This window comes from Chenopodium quinoa, unplaced genomic scaffold (genome assembly GCF_001683475.1).
Source record: "Chenopodium quinoa cultivar QQ74 unplaced genomic scaffold, ASM168347v1, whole genome shotgun sequence".
Classification (NCBI taxonomy): domain Eukaryota; kingdom Viridiplantae; phylum Streptophyta; class Magnoliopsida; order Caryophyllales; family Amaranthaceae; genus Chenopodium; species Chenopodium quinoa.
In genome coordinates, this window is record NW_018744991.1 from 1,133,659 (window position 1) to 1,144,827 (window position 11,169).

Genomic DNA, 11,169 nt, shown 5'->3' on the forward strand with positions numbered 1-11,169 from the left:
GTTTGGCTCTAGGGAGGATTAGTCAACAACCTAGTTTTCCCTACGTCAGTTTTATGCCTAATTAGTAATCGGACTAGGCTCTAAGATAATTTGGTCTCAAATACAGGTTCTAACTTACTTCATAATGCATTTTAGAGTCCATAAACACTTCAACTTTGATCTAGCATGAAGAACGAGTTTTTGGAACATCATCGCACTTCCCGCCGGGATAGGAGGCCAAATTTAGGTGTCTACACCTACCCTTTAAGGGAAGACTGAACAATGCGAATATGGAGGCGGTGGGAAACAAAATTGGATCTTATATAAAAATGGATAGTTCGGGCTCAAATGGAATCAATAAATCAGTGAGAATGAGAATTATGGTGGATGTTCGGAAACCTTTGATACAAAAAGTGAAGATTAAGATGCGTGGAGGAAGGGAAGAGTTCTTTGATGTTAAATACGAGAGACCACCAATTTTCTGCTTCCATTGTGGTAAATGTGGCCATGGTCTCAAGGATTGTGATCATTATAATGAGGAAAATGTGACATAGAATCATTATTGGTGACTGGTTAAAGGCTTCCCCATAGAAGCAAAATTCAACTGGTAGATTGAGCGGAGGGAATGTGGTGAATGCGAACTGTGCTAGAAGTCTTTTCACCACAAAACCAAAAGCGAATAAGGGGAATGATCGAGAAGTGCAGAAAAAAACAAGTTGAGGAGGTGGTGAATCAGTTTAATATATGGAATTTAGAGGAGTTGAACAAGAATATGGCAGTTGTGTCGAGTGAAGTTTTATCTCAAGTTGAAGAAGAAGGGGTTGAAAAGGGGATGGAAGGGGAATGTATTGGTGAAGGGCAAGGTAGATCAAGAGAGGGAAATGATCAAGGTTTTTTGCTACAACAACCGATAGAGAGGATAGGGGGTTGTGAAGGAAGGTTGAGGAAAACTATAAAACTGAAGAAAAAACAGGGAAATATGAGATAAGGAAGTGAATTGAGGGGGTGGAGGTAGTATCCTAGCCGGGCTTGTGAGAAAAGATAGAGAACCTTGTTCTGGTGGTGACGAATTCATGCAGCCATATAAAAACCATGCTATGAAGAAGAGAATTATTCTAGAGATTGACAATTCAAAGAAGGATAGGAAGACTGCTGGAAATGATGCTACTATGAATGTGGCGAGCCCCACAGACTGGGCTCTCGGTGAAAAATGATGTACGCCCTCTCTTGGAACTGTAGGGATCTAGGGAGCCCTCGTGCGATCAACGCTTTAAAACGGGTTATTTTCACGAAAAATCCCTCTCTTGTTTTCCTTCAAGAGACAAAGCTAAGTGTGTATGAAATGGAGAGAATAAAAAATAAATTGAAGTATGGAGGTATGATTGTTGTTGGATGTATTGGTTCGGGCAGGAAAAGGAGTGGTGGTTTAGCTCTATTGTGAAGAAGTGGTTTTGATATTATTGTCAGTTCTTATTCCGGTAACCATATTGATGCTCTTGTTGACCCTTCTAGCCATGAGGTGTGGCGTTTTACAAGATTATATGGCTTTCCATAGGATGAGCAAAAGCACAAGATGGGGGAAATTATGGAGTCCTTGTATGATGACCAACAAATGTCGTTGCTATGCGATGGGGACTTTAACTTGATGCTATGGTCAAATGAGAAGCAAGCTAGGTGGAGCTGATTTCAAGTTTGGTGATGCTGCTATTTTTCGAAGAGCAATGGATGTGTGCAAGCTTGAGGATTTGGGGTTTTATGGCCATGCTTTCACTTGGAATAATAATAGGGGAAGGGAGGAAAATATTCAAGAAAGACTTGTTCGTTTTTTGGCAAACAAGGAGTGGAAAGAGTTGTTTATGGGTTTGTTTGTCACTCACCTTGAGAAGCGTAAATCGGACTATCTTCCTATTGTCTTGTGTATTAATGCAAGAATTAGTACTCCGAAGGATAGGAAGAGAAAAAAATTGTATCGATTCGAGGAGATGTGGTTACAAGATGAGTCTTGTTTGAATATTATTCAAGAGGTGTGGGATGGTGGTGGTGATATTACCTCTAATATTTCCATGACTGCTAGCAGATTAAGGGCGTGGAGTAGTAGTAGGTTTGGGAACATTGCAAAAGAAATGAGGGAGTGCAAACAACTTATGGCAAAATTAATGGAAGATGTTCAAACGCCAGAAACAATTGCAAATATGGGTGCCATTGATGAAAGGTTGGATGAATTAGAGGAAAGGGAAGAACTCTATTGGAGACAAAGAAGTTATCAAGACTGGCTTAAAGGAGGGGACAAAAAATACAAGTTTTTTTCATACGAAAGTTAGGCAGCGTGTGGAAAGAAACAATATTGAGGCTATTTTTGACGAAGCTGGGAATTTGTATGAGGATGAGAATGCTATTTCAAAACTCTTTGCTGCACACGTTGAAGATCTTTTCATCTCTTCGAATCAGGTGGATGTGGCGCCAGTTATTAAGCAAATACAGCAGAAAGTTTCGGCCTCCATGGCCAATATGCTCGCTGCCCCTTTTGTGGTTCTGAAATGTGGGAATCTCTTTCCCAAATGCATCCGACAAAGGCCCCCAGCCCCAAAGGTATGTGTGCTCTTTTCTATCAAAAATTCTGGAGTATTGTGGGCTCGGATGTGATTAATAGAGTACTTGATATTTTGAATAATAATGGTGAAATTGGTTTTATTAATCAGACTCATATTGCTTTAATTCCTAAAAAAAGAATTGTGAGTCTCCTATTGATTATAGACCGATTAGTTTGTGTAATGTACTCTATAAAATTGTTGCTAAGGTCCTTGCAAATAGATTGAAAAAAGTTCTCCCTGATGTTATCCATTAGTCTCAGAGTGGGTTTGTCCCGGGTAGATATTACAGATAATATTCTGGTGGCTTATGAATGTTTTCATTACTTACGGAAGAAGAAAAAAGGGAAATGTGGTTTCATGGGGCTTAAGCTTGATATGAGCAAAGCTTATGACCGGGTAGACTGGGGCTTCTTGGAACAAATGATGATTAAACTTGGCTTCCCGATTTCTTTTTTGAACAATATTATAAAGTGTGTTTGCTCGGCCTCTTTTTCAATACTGGTAAATGGGCAACCTTCCCGTCATTTTTTGCCTTCGATAGGGTGATCCCTTGTCCCCGTTTCTGTTTATCATATGTGCGGAGGGCTTGTCTACCTTGCTCAGAAATGCGGAAGAAAGAAAATTGATTCATGGTGTAAAATTGGGAAAAAGGTCGACCCGATCTCTCACCTTTTTTTCGCAAATGATAGTTTGTTATTTATCCGTGCTAATGAGGATGAAGTTGAGAGTGTGCTGGATATTCTTTCTGTCTATGAAGCTGCTTCAGGCTAAAAGTTGAATACGGAAAAATCCGAAGTGTCGTTTAGCCGAAATGTGAGCGTAGATAAGAAACAATTGCTTCAGATGAAGTTATCTTTAAGGCTGTCGACGGTCATGATAAATACCTTGGCCTTCCTACTTACCTAAGGAGTTCAAAAATAGAGTTTTTCAATCTATTCAAGACAAGGTTGGAAAAAGCTTAAGGGGTGGAAAGGAGGTTTTCTCTCCAAAGCTGGGAGGGAAGTCCTTATTAAATCCATTGCACAAGCTATTCCCACATTTGCGATGCAATGCTTCACGATCCCCGTTAGTATCCTCAATGAGGTTGAAAGAATGTGTAGGAATTTTTTCTGAGGCCAAAAGAAAAAGGAACGTCACTTGGCTTGGATAGCTTGGCATAAGATTCAACTTTCGAAGAAGGAAGGGGCCTTGGTATGATAAATCTTCAAATTTTCAATAAGGCCATGTTGGCTAAACAAGCTTAGAGAGTGCTTACAAATACAAATTCTCTAATGGCGGGAGTTCTAAAGAATAAGTATTTTCCCAACTCTGAATTTTTGGATGCCAAAATTCCTAGTGGGGCTAGTTTCACATGGCGTTCTATTCTTTCTAACAGAGAGATCATCTCAAAAGGTGCTCTGAATATTGTGGGTAGTGGTAAATCTGTTGAGATTTGGAAAGATCCTTGAGTACCAAAATTACCAAATTTTCGTGTGTTTCCCAGGCAGAGTGTTGCTGATTCTGATGAGCCACGTATGGTTTGTGACTTGTTGATTGATGGTGAGTGGAACATTGACAAGCTGAATTTCACTGATTGGGAAGTTGAACCAATTACCAGTATACCTATGGCTAGGCTTGATTCGATTGACTGCTGGTCGTGGAGCCTTACAAAATCTGGGACTTTTAGTGTTCGCAGTGCTTACTATGCTGAATTGACTGTCAGAAATAATATGATTGCTTCTTCCTCAAGAGTTAACAACTGCACTATTTGGGGTAAAGTTTGGAATGCTGGCATCCCTCCGAAAATTAAAATTTTTGGATGGAAAGCTCTGCATAATGGTGTTCCTATTCGTGAAATTTTTCCAAAAGAGAGTATGTTTGTCCCATGTGTAGGAGCGATGTTGAAAGTCTTATGCATGCGTTGGTTTACTATAGTGGTGCCTCTCATATATGGTATGCATCTCCTCTCCGCCTTGATGTTAAGGTCTGCACCTTCACGTCCTTTTGGGACTAGTGCTTATCCCTTGAAAAAGTTTACACTGATGAAACCTGGTGGAGTGTGTTTTAGAGTCTCTTATGGGGTATTTGGCTTAGAAGAAATGCTTGGACCTTTAATAATAAAGAAGTGTTGGAGTTTGATGTGATTAGGAGAGTTGTTAACATATATAGTGGGTGAATATGATGTAGCGAATGAGGTTTCTGCTCCACTACTTCCTGCTGTTGTTCCTGTTTGTCACACTTGGAAGCCTCCGTCTCCTGGTTGCTTCAAAGTTAACAGCGATGCAGCTTGCTTTAAGGATGGCTTTGTGGGCTTAGGTGGGATCATGCGTGACCACGTTGGAGTTGTCATGGTTGCAACTTGTGTTCTGCAGAAGAGTGATGGGTCTGTTGATGTGGCTGAAGCCTTAGCAGCCAGATACGCAATCAGTATTGCCATTGATGCAAGCCTTAACAATATTGAGCTCAAAACCGATAATCTGAAGCTTTGCAATCACCTGAAACAGCAGCGTATGGAGTGTAATCATTTTGGCCTTATCGTGAAGGATATTCTGGAATTTGCTAAGAGATGTTCTTCCATTTCTTTTTCTCATGTAGGTAGGAGAGGCAATATGGTTGCTCCCATAAAATAGCCAAATTAAGTAAGAACTTTGTTGAATTAAGGGTGCGGATTAAGGAAGTCCCACCTGAGGTTCACTATTATATTTTTTCTGATCTTTTGAGTTCTTAATATATGCCTCCCTTTTCCCGTCAAAAAAAAAAAAAAAAATCACTCATTTTGACAGTGTCCCATTGTCCCTAGCATGAGTGCATGACATTATGTCATCATCTAGGGGAGGTTTGTGGTAAGATACTAAATACATATGAGTTAAGATTAATTATTTTCACGTCTAAAAAGAAGATGAAATTAAGATAACTATTATGGAGTAATAACATACAAAATATAAGAGTAATAAGACTATAACAATAATCAATGATGAGCTACTTCTCCATCAATTTATGAATTAATTATAAATTGAAACCCTATTGAACATCATGTTGTAAGTGGTCTGACCTTTTAACATGTTGTAAATTCAAATTCCATTACAGTAATTGACATGCATGCCTATGGTCCCACCTAGCTACCATGTTAGTTGGAGAATAATTTCTCTGATCTGAATGCACATCTTCCATTGCAATGTTTTAAAATATCATGCTCACCATTTTCATCCAATAAAATAATAAAAATAAATATTTAAAACTCACAATATTCTACCAAAGATGGACCAAGTGGTGATATAAATTGATAATAATGAATCCAAATCCAACTTTAACCTTAAATTTGATCAATTCAACTTTTAATTGCATCTTTATTTTTATTTTTTTTTTTACAATTAATTAAGTGCAACTTGGTTGAGTTTAAGTCTAGAATAATTGATTTTGGTCATCTTGTAATTTTTTTATTTTACTTTTATCTATTTATTTCATTTTTCTTATTTGTCTTGTACGAGTAGTAGTAATCAAATAATTTAAAGTCAATAATTATTACAGATTTTTATACAAAAATATAAACCCACTAAGAAAAAGGTGAAAATGCCTCATCAAATAACTTTTTTATTTTTCCTTCTCTGGATTAAAACGTGAACAAAGTTCAATTGGGGCAAAAGGTGGCCATTGTCCCCTGTCAAGTTGTTTCTTACTTTAATTTGTATAAAAAATATATATAGATAAATAATAATGAATTTCTCAACCTCTTAAAAATTAAAGCTTAAAGCGTTTTGTGTGCGACTAACTACACCATGTGGTCGTTTATAAAAGAACAAAGTAATCTCAATAACACTAACCGAATAACCCTTCTGTAATAGTGATCGAGTTACCCCTATAACATTGACCAAGTAACCCCTATAGTACTGACAAAGTAACCCCTATAGTACTAACCGAGTGACCCCAATAACACTAACAAAGTAACCCCATGATGACTGTCCACACAGTGTTATTGACTATGGCAATTACTACAAGAAATTATACATTTTACACTCACTATCTCACATAATATATGGTCCATTTATTTAGTCTTTTACGCTGTATCAATTTGAAAAGTAATAAAAATCAAGCATGTTTTAGTGGAGTTGGTGAATAACTCATTGTTCGAACCCCACTAATTACATTTGCTTGGGAATATAAGGGATTCTCTTACCTCCCTCATTTACTCTCAAGCGTTGACCTATGAAGTTGCACTGGCTTAATATGTAAGATGTGCTGATTTAGAATGGTATTTCGTCTTAACTTGAAAAAAAATTGAAAAGTACTATGAGGGATTCTCTTATCTCCCTCATCTACTCTCAAGCGTTGACATATGGAGTTGCACTGTTTAATATGTAAATGTGCTGATTTAGAATGATTTTTCGTCTTAACTTTACAAAAAAAATTGAAAAGTCATAAATTACTACCTGTTCATATTATTTGCAACCATTTTGACATAAAATGTGAGTAGAAAATGTTTAATCGTTACAATAATATAAAATAAAGGTAGTATTAACGGGACAAACAAAAGAAAACATAGTAACTACGAACAAGTTGACAAAAGACACGAGCGGGGCCATGGCCATTATTGCTGAGATATATAGTCCATAATTGAACTCGGACTCGGACTCAGACTCAAAATCTGAAGAAAAATTTCATCCAAAAAATATCTACAAAAATTCTCACAAATTTTTTTCATCCAAAAACATAAAAATGGAGCACCACTCACATTCAAATGGACACACAAAAAAGCTTCATGCAATTCTAGTAACACTTCCACAACAAGGCCATGTAAACCCATTCGTACAACTAGCAATCAAGCTAGCATCCAAAGGCATCTCCGTAACATTCATCAATACCAACCACATTCACCACAAAATCACTCTATCAAACGCTACCGCTGATGATGATATCTTTGCCGAGGCCCGTAGGCAGAGCACTACGGACCTCGACATCGAGTACATGACCATTACGGACGGGTTACCTTTAGAGTTCGATCGATCGTTACACCACGACCAATGGGTCGGGGCTACTACTCATTGTTTCCCTGCTCATTTGGAAGTGGCTGTGACCAAGATCTTGGAATCTCGACCGCCTTCGACAACGATTTGTTGCTTGATTGCTGATAGTTACTTTGTTTGGGCGTCTAAGTTGGCTCATAAGTTTGGTTTGTTTCATGTTTCTTTTTGGACTGAATCTGCCATGGTGCTTGATATCTACTTCAATCGTCATTTGCTTTTGGAAAATGGGCACATTGGTCCTGGTAAATTTTCTTTTACATCTATTTCATTTTACTCGTATTTGTTGCGTACTCACTTTGTTCGGATTTAGGTTACTCACTCTGTTCAGATTTAGTTGTTACATTGACATTGAGGAAGAATAATTTTTTAATGAACACATTATAATTAATTTGAAGTTTGAAAATTAAGTAAATTGTGCATGTTCAAATCCATGTCAGATCATACAAAGTAATCTACCTTTCTTTTTAAGGAAATTGATTAGATAGACTATACTACATATTAGATCCAAAATGGAATCATCAAGTTAAATCAAACATTAATCACATTAATCGAAGCGTAATTTTTTTTTATGTATATATGAATAGAAATCAATTTTTATCAAGAAATTTATACTTCGTATGTATATCATTAGTTCATTACCCTTCTTTTAATCGAGCTAATTCGAAAATGCATTGTATGTAAATAAATTAGTGTGATAGTTGAGGAAGATAGATCCGGTGATCCACCATCCACTTACCTACCTTGTGAATGATGCATCTGGTCAATAAATGAACTTGAATACGACCGACTACCTAGTGAATTGTGAATGATGCATAATGTTTGTACAAGATTCTAAATTTGGTGGATTGTCCATTAAATGTTGTACTAGTACATTTTATTAGGAATATTATATTAGGGAATATATGGATTTATGAGATGAGATAAAATTAAGAGTACTAGTAACAAAATAAAATGCGTAGTAAATGTAGGAAAATAACAAACAAAAAAAAATGAATTGAGATTGGAGGTCATTAGCAATGCATTTAGCTTGATTAAATTGCAGGATGAAAATACGTCGTAGTAGAACATTTTCTAACCATGGCATTTTTCTTTGACTGAAAAGAAATTTTGTGAAAAGGAGGTTTATTCGAAAGAAAAAAGAGCATATTCCTCAACAAATGAAATAAAACTAAAAATAAAAACAATTTTTTTAGGGGAAGGAAGAAAGAATAATGTACTTCATAAATGTATTACATCGTGTTAAAGATAAGAATGAAAAAAATAACTTATATTATGTGTATATAGTCGCATTCTTCTTTTTCCTTTCACTTTCACCTTTTTCTTCTATGATTAAAATGTACTCATGTCTATACACGAGATAGATATACTATCAGAAAATAAATATAGTGTAGCTCTAATTGTATTTTAATTGATCGTAGTTGTTAATCTTAGTTACTTCTTCAATTAGGTTCAAGTTCACGTACGGATACAATAACCTACATGCCGGGAATAAGTTCACTTAAAAGGACGGATTTAACATCATATCTACAAGAAGAGGATTTGACGACCTTTCATCCACAATACAATTTAGCATCTTTGGACGACACTAGAAAGGCTCATTTTATACTTGGTAACACGGTCCAAGAGCTAGAGGTCCAAACCATTTCGGCCATCCAACCACAAGTCCCATTTTATGCTATCGGACCTCTATTTGCACCCGGGTTTACTAAAAGTCCGGTATCCACTAGCCTATGGGCCGAGTCCGATTGCACACTTTGGTTAGACTCTAAACCTCCTGGCTCGGTATTGTATGTTTCATTTGGTAGCTATGCACATATTAATAAGGAAGAGCTAGAGGAAATAGCTAATGGAATTAAGCTTAGTGGGGTTAACTTCCTTTGGGTTATCCGACCCGATATGGTTAGTTCGGATGTCCCAGACCCACTTCCGGTTGGGTTTAGGGATGAGGTTCGTGATCGAGGATTAATTGTTACGTGGACTTGTCAAAAGGCCGTGTTAGCTCATCGTTCAGTAGGAGGGTTCTTAACACATGGTGGTTGGAATTCGACGTTAGAAAGTATATGGTGCGAAGTTCCACTATTGTGTTTCCCTTTATTGACTGATCAATTTACCAATCGTAAACTAATTGTGGACGATTGGAAAATTGGGTGTAACCTTTGTGAAGAGAAGCCCGTGAAAAGGGAGGAAGTGTTACAAAAAAATTAAGGATTTAATAGGTGGATTAATGGGATTTGAGCTCAATGAAAATGTAAAGGAAATCAGGCGACTATTAGAAGTTACAAAGGGATCTTCAGAGAAAAATGTTGATAGATTCATCAAGGAATTGACGAATGCAGCAGCTTTGAAGAAGAGTGTTGGATGAAATTATGAGCATTTGATTGTTTTTGCCTCTTTTCTTGATTCATTTTCATGCAAAAAATGGATTGAAAAAAAATTAATTTTGGAGAAATTTTGAATCCTTACTAAAGTCTTTAGTAGGATAATATAATAATGACAAGGAATTGTTCACAAATTTTTATTTGGTGGACGTGGTCTATAATTGTATGATAAATTTATTTTTATTTTTATTTTTATTTTTATTTTTATTTTTTGGATTTGAATTAAGCATTACTCCATCTTATTCATAATTAAATTCAACATGGCAATTTCTATTTAACAATCACTTTAATTTTTGCCAAAATTAGTTGTACAATACGTGCATGGGACCAAGGATTAAAATAATAAATTATGTCATAGAATATCCTATAAGTTGGTGATAGAATATATAAACCGATCTTGGATTTCAACCATCTTTGGTTGAGATGGTTCTTTAACAAAATGTAATATAAATTTTATTTTCAACGTTACATATAGGACAATAGGACATACATTTAATAATCAAACAAATGACAAATGTAATTAATTTAGAATTAGAAGGAGAATCTACCATGTTCGAAAAAATAATAGATTAATGAAAGGATTCCCAAACTAGAAAAAAGAGAGAAAACCCTACATCGCTACCCAACAACCATTTCCACCAACTACAATCAATTAAATGAGGTGGCTCCCACCAAGCAAGAGCACTACCAGTCCACCACATGAAGTACGTGGTGCAGTAAATCATAAAAACAGCTCACGGATAATGTCCCTTCAATATTCAAAAGTAATACCTCGCATTTAAATGAGTGAAACATTTCTCTTGTACATATATATCGTCAATGTAAAATTTTAGTCGACAATATCTTTGATTATCAATAAGTAAAAATTATAATAATTGAATATAGTTCGTATGTAATAAGCTATTCATTAAGATGATTCCAACTAGGGATGTTAATGGGGCGGGGCGGGTCGGATATTGGCCTTCTCATCCCCATCCACGCCCCCATCTCCGCGGTGGGTCCAATATTCATCTTCATCCCCGTCTTGGTGGATACAATTTCAAAACCATCCCCGCCCCAACCCCCCCCCCCCCCACCCCCACTTGGATATCCATCCCCACCTAAGACCCGCCTAATCCCCGCCTTCCAAATACAAATTATATTAATTACAATTAAAAAAAATCATTGTTAATATTACACCCTTTTTTTTATATATATAATATAAGTCTATTACAAAGTGTT

At 36.4% G+C, this 11,169-nt stretch overlaps 1 pseudogene; it reads left to right on the plus strand.

The window, feature by feature from the left end:
• The first annotated feature begins 7,099 nt into the window (after positions 1 to 7,099).
• Positions 7,100 to 10,296, plus strand: LOC110706863 (annotated as a pseudogene).
• Positions 10,297 to 11,169: the final 873 nt, after the last annotated feature.